The sequence below is a fragment of the Heterocephalus glaber genome, unplaced genomic scaffold (assembly GCF_053883595.1).
Source record: "Heterocephalus glaber isolate CG9 unplaced genomic scaffold, H.glaber_assembly_v1.0 deba00001577, whole genome shotgun sequence".
NCBI lineage: Eukaryota > Metazoa > Chordata > Mammalia > Rodentia > Bathyergidae > Heterocephalus > Heterocephalus glaber.
This window is the reverse complement of record NW_028258358.1, coordinates 26,072,947-26,090,671: the sequence shown is the minus strand read 5'-3', so window position 1 is coordinate 26,090,671 and position 17,725 is coordinate 26,072,947.

Sequence of the window (17,725 nt, the reverse complement as noted above, 5' to 3'; positions counted from 1 at the left end):
TGGGCACGGCTGGGCGCCTTCCTCGCCCCCCGCGGGTCGAGGTGGTGGTGATGGGGCCCGCCTCGTGCCCGCAGGAACCGAGATGAGTCCGGGCGAGAGGCTGGCCCTCACCTCCAAGTGGAATTCTCAGGGCAAAGATCGTGGGGACTCAGAAACTAAGGCGTTGCGTTGCACCCGAGGCTGTTAGGGATGCGGGGTCGGTGAAAGGTGCTTCCTTAGCCTGACAGGGTGAAGGCGGGACACCGCCCGAGCCTGGAGTGCGGGCTGCGGTACCTGATCCTCCTGAGCCCAGCTGCGCTTAGGAGGAACTCCAGCTCTTCCCTGGAAAGAGCTCTGCTCGGAAAGATCCTCAGCAACAACTACAAAACCGAGAGCCAGAGCCCACTGAGGAGCCCCCCTTCCAGTGTGCTTCAGGAAATTCCAGAATTCTCAGAAACATAATTGTTAAAAGAAGTGAAGGCTCGTAATGTGTTACAAATACAGTAATTTCAAATTGGTTTCAAATAATTCAGTAAGTACTTATTGGAAAGTACATACCACTACTTAGTGATTTTTACAAGAAAACTAAAAAAAAAAAAAAAATTGCCAGAAGATATCTATACTGTCCAAAGTTTTGACATTCAATTCTTGCTAGCGTTGCTATCTTTCTGACTCATATTACCATGCCTTGCTTACATTCAGTTGTCAACTAGTAATGCTATGAAAGTAATGGACCAAAGTCTTGTTTTTGCTACTTGTTTTGTAAATCCCAATCGACGGCTAAAGCAGAAAATTTTACAATATTTAATCATTCTGCAAAAAGGGAAATCTGATAATTTTATTAAGTCTCCTTTATATTATTTTTGTTCAGCGTTGACTACTGTATCATTTTTCTTTAAAGCTTTACCTTCTGCTTTAAATTAGATGGTTGGGGTGAGAGAGAGGTGTAAGTAAGTGTCCATTAAACTCTGAATCATGGGAAATCCCACAAGAGACATTTCTGAGCAGGGCAGAGTTGCTTATCATTTCCTTCAAATTAAAGTTAACACTGAAATACTAGTTTTCAAAAGCTGATTTTAGGCATCCAACTTCTGCCTGGAAATCTGACAATCGACTATTTTGTGTGACAGCCAGAGAAGGGATTTCATTCTTAGGGTATACACTTTTTTTTTTTTTTTTTAAACAGTAATCAGGATTTTGGAAGATGTAAATTCATTTAAGCATGCTGACTTGGAAATCCCAGAAAGTTTCAGGATTAGTAGGTTGCATTTTTTTTAAGAGGTTCATTCATACTTCCTTTCAAAATTAATACACAAGTTATCTTAAATATAATTAAAATAATTGAAAACTTTTAATCCCTAAGAATTTAAATCTTTGCCACATATATATGTATATCAAGACTTCAGTAATTAGAAGCTTATATTCCTCAGTTTCTGAAGCCACAGCTAGGTATATTTTATAATTAAAGGAAAGGTATGTGGATATGATTTTGAACATCACAAAAATATCAACTGCTATCACATACCTTCTACAACCAAAGAATGTAAAAATAAAGCTATCTGAAATGCCAAAGTAGACATGCATGCTTCTCAATTCAGCTAAACACAGTACTGTTTTACACAATCCAGAACATTTTAGATCAAGTAAAAAGCTCAATATAACATCAGGAAATTTCCATATAACTGTTCACATGCTGTATAATAAATAGATAAATATCCATATTTTTCATTTTTCACTAATGTTTCAGAGTCCTATAAGCATAGATGTTATGAATTCAAGACATCTAAAAAGTTTTGACCTTATTAATAATGTTGGCAATTTTATGTCCTACCTTTTTCTGTGTCAGGGTCAATTGATTTGTGTCAAATTTTTGAAAGATAAGCTCAGTTAAAGTTAATTATAGAATTTTAAGAAACTAAAAAAATGATAATAATATTCACATTATAAATGTGAAAATTTAGGAATAACACAGGAATCTAAGATAAATATGACTCCTGTGTTATTGTAAACTGTAAATAGAAGTTTAGGGGTAGTTTATAAATTTGCTGTAGCAATGAACTATGTTTCACATTTAGTAAATTACTATTTTTAAATAGATACCCATTGTGTCATTATTTAATATTTTGTCATAGCATTGAATTTAATAGAAGATGGGAAGAAATTTAAGCACCACTTTGAGTTTAGAAAACTAAGAACAAACTAGACTATATTGTAGCAAACTGATCAGCGACTGGATAATGAAGTTTGGAGATTTTTACAATTTGTATTTGTAAATGTCTGAAAATGCATAATCTAGTCAAACTCTCTTAATGATTGTTAAAAGAGTATTAATCCAATTTAACATTCCTATATTCAGTATCTGCTAGTCTTCCGGAACTGGTTACAGTTGTTATAACAAGGAATATGAGCCTATGCTTATGAAAAGTTCAACTCTATTACCGATTACCAAGAATCTTTTACAAATAAGCTAAAAGTTTCATGTGTGAAAACTTTTATTTTTCTCCTTTCCATATCTAATTAAATAATTCCTCTGATGGCAAGTTATTTAGGAAATCTATTTTTGTGTATGTCATTTGGCAATCAGACATAACATGAATATATGGATTATTCACTACAAATGACATTTCAATATGCTGTTAAGGAGATTAAATTATTATTTGACCATATAATTTGATAGCTCCATCTGTGGTTTTAGAATTTAAAAATTGTAAATTATAGAGGGAAAGATGAATAAAATGTGTGGCTTTGAATAAAGAAGCAACTGGAAGAAAGACACCCCCCCCCCCCTCACTCATATCTTTGAAATTGTTACTGTAGTGCTAACTACATGGAGGTAACTGATGATTATTTAATTAAGAAACCAGTCACTGTAGATGCTGTTTGTTGTAATGAAAGACCAGTCTCTACCCTTAAAAAAGTTCAGTATGTGTTGCTGTTTGTCAATATATGTAAAATTGTATTGCTCTCATTAAAAGCTCTAATTTATCTTGAATTAAACACTCAATGTATCATTATAGTACATTATAGTAAATATTTCAATAATACACATTTTTTATTAGAAAAATGCAACATCAAAATTAGAAGTAATGTATTCTAAATTTCTTTTTCTTAATTTAGTATTTCTCAACCTGGCTGTACTTTACAATCACCCAAGGAGACATTGAAACATGCAAATGTCTGGCCCTTACTTGCAAATATTTTAATTTAGTGAGTCAGAAGTGGGACCAAAATTGTTTTTTGAAAATTCCCACCTCATACTTGTGTGAAATCAGGACTACCAGCTTTGCTACTTTGTTCTTCCATTAGATAAAAAATGTTTGACTAATCATTACCATTAGGAACAATAAGGAACTGACCCGAAATATTCCAAGTCCCTCATAATTATAGAAATAAAAGTTAAAGAAAAGACAACATTTTCAGAAATGATTTTGAAAAACTTAATACTGTCAGTCGTAACAATGTCTTATAAGGCACACTGGAAACTTTACAAGTGCTGCTGTATGTCTTTGCTCTCTGGGCTTGCAGTTTAATTTAGCTAAATATTTATTTAACAATGGAAGATCATTCACATGAATTGAGCTGTTTGAAAAAAATCTCTGGAGTGTACTTGTTTAGTTAGGATGAATTGAATTTTTTCTCACCATCATTTAGCTATATGGAAGGTGTATAGAGATCAGCCTGCACATCTGTAAAATTTAAAAAGTAACAGAGCACATACAAGAAGAGTCAATAGTAGGAGATATTGCCAAATACTGCTACTTTTCATTCATTTCATTCAGTATTTAAAAGCTCCTTAGATGTTTTTTCCTTCCTTTCAAATTTGGCATCTGAGCTTAATTTATTGTCAGAGGAAACGAGTAGATTCAACCTACCATCTAGGTTTATTCTTCTATCTCGTTGAGATATTGATTATATAATTTTCTTTTAAAAATTAGTTAAAACACAGATTTCACAGTTGTTAACACTATTCTATAAAACTATGCGTAAGTATGTATTTTCATCTAACAGTCAAGCCTGATCCTTTGTATATCAAGATGATAATTAAGTTCAGTAACAATGTGGTTCAGATCAAATATTTGTGATGGTTACTTGCTTTTCTAAAGTCTATAATGAATACATAATTTCATGTAGTTCTAAAAAGGAAAAGTAATATTTATGTGAGACTTCCAATGAAGGGCATACATTTTTGATAAATCCTGAAAACAATGCACTTTGGTACTCTTAAATGCCAGTTAAGCCTTCTCCCTATGCAAGCAATAAATTCCAATATGGCATCTTATTTTTCACACACCAATACTCAGAGTAAGAAAGTATAGTACAGTATTTTGGCCAGGTAATTCCTGAACTGAATTGGAACAAAGTGATGGCCCTTTTACATCTGAAATGAGAAAATTGGAACAGCCTCTCACTGTTATGAAAAGTAAATACCATTTCTGCACTGTACTTGTCCAAAGAGAAGTCAGTACCCACCCGACCCTCAGAAATCACCCTTGAAAATGAATTATTTAATTTGATCTCTGAGAACATATGGATGATGACATTGTTTTGCTAGAAAGACTATGGCTGACATACTTGTTTATAGAAATTTGTCAAAATTATATGAGGAAAAAAATTAAAAGCAAATTATATTAGACTTAGCCATACACATTTAGATGTGTCCAGTGTTAACATTTGCTTCCAAAATATTAGGAGCAAATAGTTTGCTGTCCTCTGGTGGGAGAGTCACAGCAGCTATTTTTAAAGGCTGCAAATAAAACTAATCCAAGAGAGTATTTAAAGACAAGTCAAGATAGGAAAGATGAAGTTTAGGAGTCATAAATGCCTGAGCAAGATATTAGAACAAGGAGGAAGATGGAGCCCAAAGGATAGGATGGAAAAACACCTATGAAGGTAGGTCCTGGATATGTTCTATATTTGAATCTAATGGGTGGCTGCATGGGTGTAAAGGAAGTTATTATTCAATACCTAAAATTGGTGTACTTTGCTCTCTGTATATGTTCTCTAATTAAAACAATATGGACAGCAATAACAACTCCCTGGGGGAAGAGACCTGTAAAAGCCCATGGAAACATAAGGCAGGGATTGAGACACAGGCAAGGACAGTGGGGTTCAATACCAGCAGTATCCGTTTTTTGGTTTTTTGAGGTAGGGTCTCCCTGTGTATCCCAGGCTGACCTTGAACTTGTGGTGATCTTCCTGCCTCAGCCACTTGCACACCCAGGTTGTACACCCAGCTGCCTGCACATCTTGTGTCGATGGTGTATAGATTCTCTAAATGATTACACGTGAATTAGCTAATATCAATTTCAATGTCACAGAACGGACAAATTAGTCAATATTGAAGAAACTATTCACTAGTGCCTAACCTTAGAAAGGTAGCTTTTATGATAGCAGATATATAAGGAAAGACTGACTTCTAACATTAAGCAAGAGAATTCTCTTTTTCAATATAAAATGACTGACGCCTTACCCAATCCCAGTGAACCACATTGTTTAGTTGCTCATGGAACATTAACTGTGTGTAATGGTTAATCTTGGCTGTCAACCTGGCCTGTTTGACAGATACCTGGGGGATTAATAGAACACACTTCTGAGTGTGTCTGGAGGGCTGTTGGGGGAATGATCCTGTGGACTGTTTCTGGCCCCGGACCTCTCCCCTCTGGCTCCCTCCTGCTCTCTGCTTCCAGGGTGCTATGAATTGAGCAGCTTTCCCCCACCATGCCCTTCTGCCATGACGCTTCTGCCTTGGAGCTTCCCACCATGGTCTGAAACTAAGCCAAATAAACCTCTCCTCCTGTAAGTTGCAAGTGTCAGGTATTTTGTCCCAGAAAAGGGAAAACAAACTAATACAGTATGAAAGCCAATTATTTTTATCAAGTGTTCAAGAAAAATTAATGCCTACTGTTGGCAAAACGAATTAGCTCTTTCAAAATCTAGTGTATGTTTGCCTAAAATAATTGCCAGAGTATGTGTTCAAAAATTGTTGAATTAATCAATGAGCATAAAAATTCTATCTGAAGAATCATGAATGTAATCCCTGTATTATGAATGTATCCTTAGAGGCATATTTAATCAATTAGTCTTATAACTGATCTTAACAAGGAGACAGGCTTTTTTTATTTACACTTGAGTAGTGTGTACAAAGTGAGAAGTTTGCCATCAGAAATGTTATGATCTGTATCTAGATGTCTCCCCCCACCAAAGCCTCAGGCACTCATAGATGGGGCTTTTGAAAGGTGATGAAATCTTGGGGACTCTATTCAACGTGCTGTTAGGAGGTGGGGCCTGGTCAGAAAAGGTGAGTTCCTGGGATCCCAGGCTGGAAGGGCGTCTGTATCTCCCTATTAGGTTCTCCTTTTTGCCTCCCTCCTCCTGATCACCATGATGTGAGCAGCTTTACTCCCTGCAGGCTCTACCCTGCCATTTTTGCTTGGAGCTGGCTGACTATGGACCGAACATATGAGCCAAAAGAAACCTTTTCTCCTTTAAAATGTGGGTATTGGATATTGTGTTCCAGAGACAAGGAAAAGTGACTAACATAAGAAGAGTCCTGGATAAAGACATGGTGGGGACACTGATACTAGCATTTATCAAGGTTATCAGATTTTTGGGCTAGGAAATCAGAAGTGAGTTAGGATCTAGTGTTTGGAATCAAGGGAAACCACTGATAATGGCTGCAGGTGGGAGTGTAAACACAATGCTGGAAGACAGAAACATTTACATGGGTTAGGCTGATAATGGTTAACCGGCTAAGGGTCAGAGAAAAACAGAGTAAGGTGCAGAATCAGCTGCTGGTATTATGAGTCAGGTCTTGGAGAAAATCACTGGGGTAGATCAGTGATTCCCAAGGCATCCCTGGCCTCCAGGTGAAAGACTTCATCTTAAAGCAAATTGAACATTGCCTTCCACCACTGAACATTACTCATTTGAGCCATTCTGATATCAATTACTTTTTCACAAATGGGCAAAGTGGGGGTTCACCATGAGATGAATACCATTTCATCAAATTTCTAAGGAAGTAACTACTAACATAACCATTCATTCATGTACCTGTGTTTGTGAAGCTAAGTGATTGCATCCAATAATTTGGGAAGCCAATACAACCACTAGTGATAATCCTATATTATTTGCATGCATGAGAACAGTAAAATGATTATGGAATATTATCTTTGAATGTAATATCTAGCTCATCCAATTGAGGTTCTGAGGAATGCAAACAGGATTAGAAGAGTCCCCTCCATCCTCCAAAAACTTGCTGTCCCTTGAGGAACTGCAAAGCAGGTGAGAACCACAGCATGAAACAAGCCAGTGCAAAGCACCAGCGATCAACACACTCTCTGGTGCAACTGACATGGAGGCAGAATTCTGTTCCAGGGAGGAATTTTTTAGGTATTTCCTTTACAGGGAGTAAACCAACCCATGGCAGTGCTGAGTCAGTAAGGAAGTACAAGTAAAATAAGCTGAGACTGAGGGATAAGAAACTAAGTGTGTGCAGATTCTCAGATAAATCACTGAGGACTGCTTCTAGAGTTAATCCCCTTCTCAGATCCTAGAGGCAGAATCCTCTCTAGATCCTTTCACTCTTCTCAGACAAGAGTAAATACATTTCAGGAGTACTTCACAAGTATATCCTCGCATTTGGTATGTTTTAGAGTACATCCAAACGACATCAGCTGAATTAGATTCAGAGATTTGGCGATTCAAAACATTTCCTAAATCTTCCATGTTCATTTTCACTTGTTAGGACTATACTTTGTTTTTTTGACCTAAAATCTTTTACCAAGCAAGGTAAAAAGAGTCTTACTAATTTTATATGGGATTACTAGTCATTAGAAGTTAGCATGAACATATTAAAGAAAAAATTAGTAATTTAAATATTAACCTTTCCAAGGCACCAAACCTTCTTTCAGTAAGTCTTAGGACATAATAAAAATGTACTCTTTTTTAAAAAAAATCACACTTTATACAATTCAAAAAAGATTCAATAAATACTAAAGTTGCCATTGTTCTGTTTGCCAGAAGAAAAAAGAAAAAACAGGAATTATTCTCATATTTGCCATTTCTATACAATACAAAATTCAGAATATAAACTGCATTAAATAATTCTTTAGAACCTATCCTGAAGTCCCCTGTATCTCAAAATCCTTTCAAGTAATCCATAAACTATCTGGTGTATCTATAGCTACCACATGTATAAGTGTTTAAAGAATGAGATTTAGGGCCTTAGAGACTTAAGAGGCTCCCTGCTCTTTCATATAGTAGTCTGTAGTCCGGTACAACCTTCTACCTCCCAAGGTCCTCATCACCAACATAAGAATATTAATATACTATTTGATGAAGTTGTTTTTAAGAATCTAGAGAGATATACAAAAAGGTTGAGTTATAAATGGTATATAGGACTTTATTATTAATATAAAGTTAAAATATTCTGGTTATTTGAAAACACTCAGGTTCTTTTTGGGGGCGGGTACTGGGGATCGAACTCGGGACCTTGTGCTTTCGAGGCAGGCAGCGGAACCACTGAGCTAAATCCCTAGCCCCACTCAGGTTCTTTTTACTGTTGAAAATATACTGAATTATGTAGTTAGTAGACTAAGCCACAGTCTCAAATATGTCATCTTATGAGTAAATTATAATAGTAGAAAGAATAGTATTTTTTTTTACCATGAAAGTGTTTATTTTACTATCAAGATATTTAAATATCTCCCTAAAGAGACTTGTGTATATATACTCATGCATACATTTAGCAAATACAGATTGGAGCAGCTTGTGTGTTTTGTAAAATAAAATGAACAATACATTTGATCCCAGTTGTACAGTTAGTACAAAAAGGAGAAAAATGTTTATTTTCTTAGAAATTCTTTGCTCCCTGGCTTAAGATTTATAAGGATGACAACTAAACTTTTAAATCACCTCCAAATTGGTGCATTTACTCTAAATTGAATTTGGCATTATTCTCTTTTGCAACATAATAAAACCAGTTTTGGTTTGCTTAGTTTTTTCCTTTGACCAAATCCTGTAGTTCAATAATGAATGAGTAAATAAATGAATTCATTTATTCATTCAACAAATAATCCTTGAGTGGATACAGAAATGTATAACACAGACAGTTTGTTTTCAAGTAGAAATAACCACAGAATGGACATGTGTGCTACTATTGTATGGGAAAACAACCGGCACAATACTTGCAGTGAGAGGTTGCTGGGTACAGGGCTTCTTTGTATGTGTCTATAGATTTTTAAAATAAATATACAGAAAATGGATCTTCACTTATCTGTCTGTATCACTCCAGTGTTGTTCCTACAGAGAACTGAGGTAGGAGAATTGCCAGGGTTTGTCTGTGGATGGGTGATGGGAAATAGGAAAGGACAGGAAATGCTGATTTCTTTCCTCATTTATTTAAGAGCCTGTCTCAGTCACATGTACCTTATGGCTCTTTACTAACTGCTCTTTTAACTAACCCCACCCCCAAAATCAGAGCCAAATGTTTTCCCTTGTTCATTGTAGAATACATTTCAAACTGAAAAATCTTCCATAATCTATTGTCTGCTTTTTATTTCAAGGAAACTTGCTTTCCTTTATTTTTTCAAATTTTATTTTTAAATTAGCACATGCTCTTATTAGTACATGTTTGCAGTACGTAATGATTACATTCCTTGTAGGGAGGTGATATATGTACATAATACGTCTTAATTCTCGTACCCCTTTTCTCCTCTCCCTTCATTTCTTGGTTCCTTTCCCTTTTGCAAAAGATCTATCTTGCTAATTCCTATTATCTATCTTTTATTTTGCTCTTTATTTATATTTTCGGTTTCTCATGTAAGAGAAACCATACGATACTGAAGCTTGTGTGTCTGACTTATTCAACATAATATTATGGTCTCAAGGTGCATCCATTTTCTTACAAATGACTGAAGTTTATCCTCTATTTTAAGATATTGAATTTAACTTACTTTTTGTTTATGTCTATTGTTCACTTTCTGCCTCTTTGTTCAAACTTATCAAGGTTTACAAGGGTAGACATCTTTTGTTACATCCATCACAACCTAAAGATTCAAGTTTTTTGAGTCATCATTTTCTTAATCCTAATTTTGTTTTGCTCAAAGTCCTTTCTACCCAGTCCCTCCAAGATCCTTCACAGCAGCTTTTCCCTCTCCCACATGGAGACTACGTAAGGGCACAGGGAGAAAAACCACAGAGAACAAAATTTTTAAATGTTATTTAGGTTAAATCTTCGTAAAGTTAATTCATTCTGAGTGGTGAATGCAAATTCATGAAAGGAAAAACTCGACTATTTGTAAGCATCTAACATTATTTGTAGAGATATTAATTTATTATTACTCATAGTAGCTACAGAAAAAATGAAAACACCTTAGCTAATTGTCATAATTGCATGTTGTGATGTTCCTGTTAGCCAAGACTCTCTGATTTTCCAGGGGTTGTCTATTTATGCAACGAAACAAGCAAAGACAAGGACACTGTGATAGAATTCAGGAATGTAGATCGATGGAGCTTTTTAACTATGCCTCCTTTATATTAGTATAACCTCTCATTAGTATTTTTTAGAAATATTGCACTTTTACCATCCAAAGCCTTTAATAGTCTTCTGAAATGAACTGTTTATATAATCAGCTATCTTTGTAAACCCTGTTTACAGACCATTAGTAAGCCACAGTGTCAATACACTTTGAAAGAGGCTTTAGAAAATGTCAATTTTATAATTATCTTCACTGGTTTATGTTGAAGGAAATATATAATCCCTCTCTAAGGTATCAAGACCGTTCAGAGGTATACTTTGGTAGGTGCCTAATTATTTGGGTTGAATTCTTTGCATGAAAGACATACCATAAAATTATCTCTACTAAAGGAGCAGGGTGAATTCTGGAGTTACATTTAAAACTAAACAAAAGCAAAAAAACAAAAAAAAAAAAAAAAGAAAGCTTTATTTTACTTTGATCCAGAAAGACTGTGTATACATACAAGCATGTGCATATTTTTGCACATACTTATTAAACTGTAAGTTTCTGATAGATAAAAAAGATATATTTTTAAATCATTTGGATAGTAGTTTTTTTTGTTTGGTTGGTTTTGTTTTTTTTGGTGCCGGGGATCGAACTCGGGTCCTTGCGCTTGCGCAGCAGGCGGCGAAACCACTGAGCTAAATCCCCGGCCCTGGATAGTAGTTATTTAAGGTGATTCTAAAAATAACTGAAGAGCTGAAGAGAACTTTTGAAAATAATATACTTAAAAAAGGTAATAATGACACATGTAAAAAGTAACATCTGTCAGAATTTGTAAAATCCTTTTCTTAGATTAAAAGTGTAGCTCATAGAAATTGAAAACCAAAAAAGTGAACACAAAGCTTCAGAAATGTGTTGTTCTAGCAAGTCTATTAAGAATAAACTGGTAGGATCTAAAACAGGATAAATACTCCTCTAGAAATTATATATAGCATGCTCCTTTACCATTGGAAACGTATACTCTAACAAACATAGCAAAAATGTACACACACACACACACACACACACACATATTGAGTTTCTGGACAAAATAAAATAAAGATACCTTTGAGTTCTAGATGCAGCTTGTGAATTTATCCTGGTTTTTTTGGGTAGAGATAGTTTTATGTACGTCTTTGATCCAGAGTTAGCCTTAATAATTAGAGTGATTAGGATGCTTCTATAATATTAATTTTTTTTTGGAGACCAGATCTTGTTATGTAGTTCAGACTAGCCTTGAACTCACTATGTAGCCCAGGCAGGCCTTGAACTCTTAGTGATCCTCCTGCCTCAGCCTCCCAAGTGCTGGGATTACAGTATAGTATTAATTTTTAAAAAGGGTTAAAAAGTGTAATCACTAAAAATTCTCTCCCAACTCATAAGTCTTTCATAACATCTGTTTAAATTCTGCCATTAATCACAACTTTTTTTGGCAAAGGATTATCTCTGTAAGATTCTTGTTAAAATTCATGTTAATAGGGTATCACAATAACCTATGTGTATGTTATACACTCACGTTAATAACTACATTAAAATGTTTGTGTTAGTTTACCATCATCACTACTTTAATTTATCAAAACTGGAATGTAAAGGACTGAAAAAAGGAATGCGAAATTTTCAATATGGGAGAACTTTGAGGGGAAAGAATTTTGGAGATTATGAATTAAGAGAACTTAACAAGTGATGAAGTAGTTTAATATATTTATTAGGAGATTAAAAAGAGATAAGAGAAAAGGGTGATTTTACAAAAACCAATATGCCTCTGAAATAGACATATGAAGGGCAAGATGGAGGGAACAAAGCTGGTCTATGTAATGCTTTGTCTACAGTTTACTTGAAAATTTGAGTAAGGAGCACAGTACAATTACTATTGTCATCTCACACCTATAGTCTTTTATTTTTTAGCCAATATATTCAGAAACAACTTTTTAAAAATTATGGCTTGTAAAAAATATCATTATTGCAAATTTGTATTGTAGTATTAGTGCTATACTCATGACTGGCTTTCTGAATAACTAATAAAATTAAATGAGAAAATAGCTCAAATATGTGTTCCTTATACTTACTAGATTAATCAAAACTCTTTCTTTCCTCTGTAAAACATACTAACCCAAGGCCAGAGGGAATTCACTAGCACTAGTAGACTTCCTTCCAGCATGTTCTACCTCTCTCTTCCCACTGGACAGAGCCAGGGTCCTTTTTTGCCAAATACCCATTGTGCTTGTTCCCAAACTGGTTCATGCCAGTTGTGATGGTAATCATGTACTTGCCTTAAATGTCCAGAAACTGATGCAATAAGATCTGGAAGAAAAACATTATTGTTTCTAGGAAAACTAAGTTGAATACTTTAGGAAGACTCCTACAAACAATATCATCAAAATTAGATGTGTGAAAAACTGCAAAAAATGAAGAAAACAAAACAAAAACCTACAAGTACTTTCACATTACTTTGCTAATATTTTTCTTTTCTTGTTTACAGAAGCCAATATCAGGACTTTCAAAGGATGCTTTAAAAATATGATGTCTATGTCAAGGACACTATCTAATCAATCAAACTTTGATCAGTGAAACCGTACTTGAAAATTAGGCCTTGATCTGTTATCAAATATACTGCAGAATAAAAGGTACACATATGTGTTTTATGTTAATGTGTATAAAAGATGTGATGTCAACCTAATTAGAATTCGAGTAGCCATTTGCATTTGTTTTGATATTAGTGCAAACAATTTGCATCAGGTTTGTTAATTTACATATCACAAACTTTGTGATGCTTAATTCCAAGCATGCAATATAAAACTTTGATTACTTTAGCATTTAGTAAAGTTCTTGGTAAAATCTGAGACTGTGAAGGAGTTAAAATAGCCTGGGTCTATAAAACAGTAAGCTGATTTTTTTATACCATTTCCTAAAATCAAGGTCCATTTGTAAGACTTGGTGCATCTCAAATTGAAGGGATGAAAATGGCAGGGTCCTGGAGATGTGATGCTGTATGTTGTATGAGTTTAAGTGTTTTATGGGTAGCATTGTGGATAGTGGTGTCTCCCACTCTGGTCTCAGAACAGATAATGTTCCCTAACCCACAATGAAAGTGAAAAATAAGGACAGTCTATTTAAAAATCTTAAATGTATTCCATATTAAGAAGTTTCTTTTACTGTAAAATGTCTCCTTTTGTTGCTATGTGTTAAAATGACCTATTTGAAAAACTAAGATATAGAAACATTTTAATATGTCTGTAATGGGGAAAATAATTTCTTTTGTGGTACCAGGGATTGAACCCATGACCTTGCACTTGCAAGGCAGGTGTGGTGCCATTGAGCCACATTCCTGGCCCTAGAATAAAATTTTGAATGCTCTGGTCCCTATTTTTCTATTTGCAGTACATACCCTTGACGTTCCTCATTGAGTGGAGCGGGGACATGTACATAACACATTTCCTTTCGTGTCCCCTTTCCCTCCTCACTCTCCCCTCTCCCTCCATGTGCTGAGCCCCTTCCCATATTAGAACAGTCTAGCTTGCTACTTCTATGATCTATCTTTTATTTTGCTGTTTACTTGTAATTTGGGTTTCTGCACCCCTATTTGAAGTAGTGATAATGGTTCTCATTTTATAGATGAGGAAACTGAGGCATGAAAGAAGGGGTTGACTCATTTCCCTAACACCCCACAGCAGGTCAATGGTGGAACCAGGATTCACACTCAGGCAGTCTGCATGCAGAGTCTAAGTTCCTGCCTTCTACGCTAGTGAATGATCCAGTCGTACTGGCAATTGTTGAGACCCACGTGCTCTTCTTGCTCGGTCTCCATCTTTAGCCGTCAGGACTACAGGAAGCCCTCATTGTGCTCAGTGAGCACTGTTTTCTCTGATAGGCATGAAGACTGGTTCTTTCCATCCCTTAGGTGGTCACCTTAGTGCAGATGGACCAGGGGAAGCCAGAGAAAAGCTAGAGAAAAGTCACAACTTCTGGAATAGTCATTCTGCTATAAGAGGAGTAATCAGCAGTTTTCCTTCCGTATTCTTTCTCCCAGAACATAAAGGGAAGCCAGGAACTCAGTTCCCTTTTAAGGTCTGTGGACGCACACATTGATCTGCACATCTGGGATTTTCTCCTCTGTCCTATAACTTGTACATTCTCATCTAAAGAAGAATGTAGAGCACAATTCTGACATTCTGGCAAGGAAAACAGAGCTTGTTTCCTAAGACTTTTTCTATATTCTCAACCCAGATCTACAAACATATAATGTGCAGTAATGAATATATTGCTTCATCCTTCCTAATGTTTATAACTTATAGTTCATTTCCATGTTTAATTCATGTATAAATATTTATAGGTATTCTCTCTCATACAATCATGCTAAGAAAATATCCTTCATATAACATTTAGTGGTTTTAATTCTCATGATGACTTAGTAAAGATTACTATAATTGCTTTAAAAATGATAAAACAAGGCAAGGGAAGTGGGAGAAATTATTCTGAGTCTCAGCACAATCAAGCAGCTGAGCCAGGAATCAAGTGTAGGTCCATCTGACTCCACAGGAAAGTTAATAAATCAGCTTATGAAGTCAACATCACAAAGGAACCTTAAAAAGGATATTATACACATTCTGACTCCAGATATATAGTAACAGATCTCTAGTCGGCTTCCTCCAATGAACACATGTTGTGCTGTTGAAATGTCCCAGAGATAAATCCTTTTCATTTCCACTTGTACATGCTGCCCTGCTGAATACTATTCTGTAACCCAAATTAGAAATTGCCCTGATGGAGAGTACTACAACAACTGCTATTTATCAGCCATTTCCCATAAATACACTGTTCTTCTCAACCATACATCCTCTGTAACGTAGCCTGAAGAAAAGACTTCTAAAGTAGCCTAATTGCCAGCCTTTTTCTCTTCATGGCTAGCATATATATCTATACCTAGGAGGGTGGGAAGGGGAGTGCTACAGAGATGGGGCTTAGTGCAAAGCAAGTAGGTCACCGGAGTCATTGCCTTCAGAAAAGATGAACGTAGTTCAGATTTATTCTGCGACCCCACTTACTTATCCAAGGGGATGTCGTTGTAGAAGAACGGGACTGGCCAGGACTGCTTTCTGGCTTCCTGTCTCACCATGTCACTACTCTTACTGACCTTCCTTCCATAATGCCATCCTTTAAGAGACCCTTCTCCTGGGTCCCAAGCAACTGGGAAAGATCTTAGAATTTCAGCCTTCTAAAACTGTAAACTAAGTAAACCTCTTTTCTTTACATGTTATCCAGCCTCGGGTATTTTGTTATAGCAATAGAAAACAGATTTTCCTCAGTGAGTTTGGCTGGTAGACTAGAGCAATGACATGAGTATACCTCCCAGACTAGTTTTGGCTTATACATATTTAGCTATCACAATGACTTAGGTAAATATGACTTACACATACTTGCCCTCATACTGATGCCATTCCATGCCAGTGTTTGCACTGGTTAGGGCAAAAATAAAAAAAGTGAACATAAGCAGCAATTTTGGGGTAAAGTTTAAATTTAGTATTTTAAGTTTTATTGCGAGATTATAGCCTTTTATCATGAGATTATAGTTATTTCTGTGAGATTAAAATGTCAATTTTGAAAGGACAATCATGATAATTAAAGAGTTTTAATTAAATGAATAAAATCGAGAATTTTAAACATAAATAAAAGACTGGGCTGTGAAATCCAAGAGCCTAACATTGTGCATACTAGTGCATACTAGTGATTTCAAACCTTGAATTTCTCCACTTTAAAACTTCATTGTACAAAACAAGTAGGACTACAGTGATGTCGCTGAATGTTGTGAAATTCCTAAAACTTCAGTTATTTAAAAATTTATTTAAATCTTTGCCTTTCAAGACCTCTTAAAAGTTCAGAGGAGGAAATCACAGGTCAGTCAAGCCCAAGTAATCTGTTGCTTACATCTGAGAACAGATGCATCCTGAAGTCTTCATGGTTAACTAGAGTTAGCTGGCAGGTTGCAGCCTGCTGGGGAAGGCAATAGACACTCTGGAACCCAGTGTACTGGCTGTAGGTGCAGAATCATACGGTCCCTAAGTATCATCCTTCTCCCTTTATCTATGATGAACATCAGAGCTTTGGAACCTCCCAGGGGGAGGGGGCAGAATTAAGGTGAGCACTAGAAATAGTTATGTGTGGACCCTCAGAGAAACAGGCTGCAAAGGAGAAGTGCATGATTCAGGCACTTACACCAGGTGGGTTGGAGAAGACCTGGCGAGGACTGGGACAGTTATTCTGGATTGTCAATGTGACTGGCTTGAGAGAAGCCTAGGGGATTTGTAAGGAGCAGTTCTGGATGTGTCTGTGTGGTCATGGAGGCATGACCTTGGGTGCTACGCCTGACCCCTGACATCTTCCTCTCTGGTGCTCTTCTCCTGTGCTCCGCTTCCCAACCAACATGAAGTGAGCAGCTCTTATACCAACAATGGGAAAGTGACTAATGCTGGGAAGAATAGTGAAAGGCAGCTACAAAACTTTTTTTTAAAGATACCTACTATCAAGTTACCTTTCTCTTTGCTGAGACAAAACAACAAAATACAAAACTCAAAGTTAAAGGAAGAAAACTTTATATGGCTCACAGTTTGTAGAGGTTTCAGTCCATAGTCAGCTGGCTCCAAGGCAGGGTGGCATGGAGAAGGGCATCACAGAGGAGAAACAGTTCATGGCAGAAAGAAGGCAGCAAAGTAGTGAAGCAGCAGCAGAAGTAGCAGCATGCAGTGAGGCAGAAGCCTCTCCATTGTATCCCTTCCAGGCTACCTGCCTTTTGGGTGGCATCACCGACGCCTAGGGTGGGCCTTCCCCTTATCCACACCCAGAACTAAGTTTAACCAATCAGTTGACTAATTTAGTAATTACGCACTCTTAATCCCAGCATCACAAAATTTAATCCTAGCATCACACACCCTAGAACCAGCCAGCCCTGAAAAGCCCACCTATGAGCCAGCACATGAGGCTTTAGGGGACATCTAGATTCAAGCCATAACACCTACTTTGAACAGCTTGTTAATAAGCAAAGGTCACGGGAATAGAAGGAGTGACAGTGTCTGAACTGAGGCATGGTCTACATAGTGAGGTGAAACTCTTGGAGGACCTGCATATGGTGCCAGGACCCAGCAAGGTGTCCAGAAACATCCAAGGTCTTCTAGACCTTAGCCTTGGGGACCAGTGGTCTTAAGACACTGGAGTTGCAGATTCTGAGAAGCTAGGCTTGGAGGCCTGGACCGATG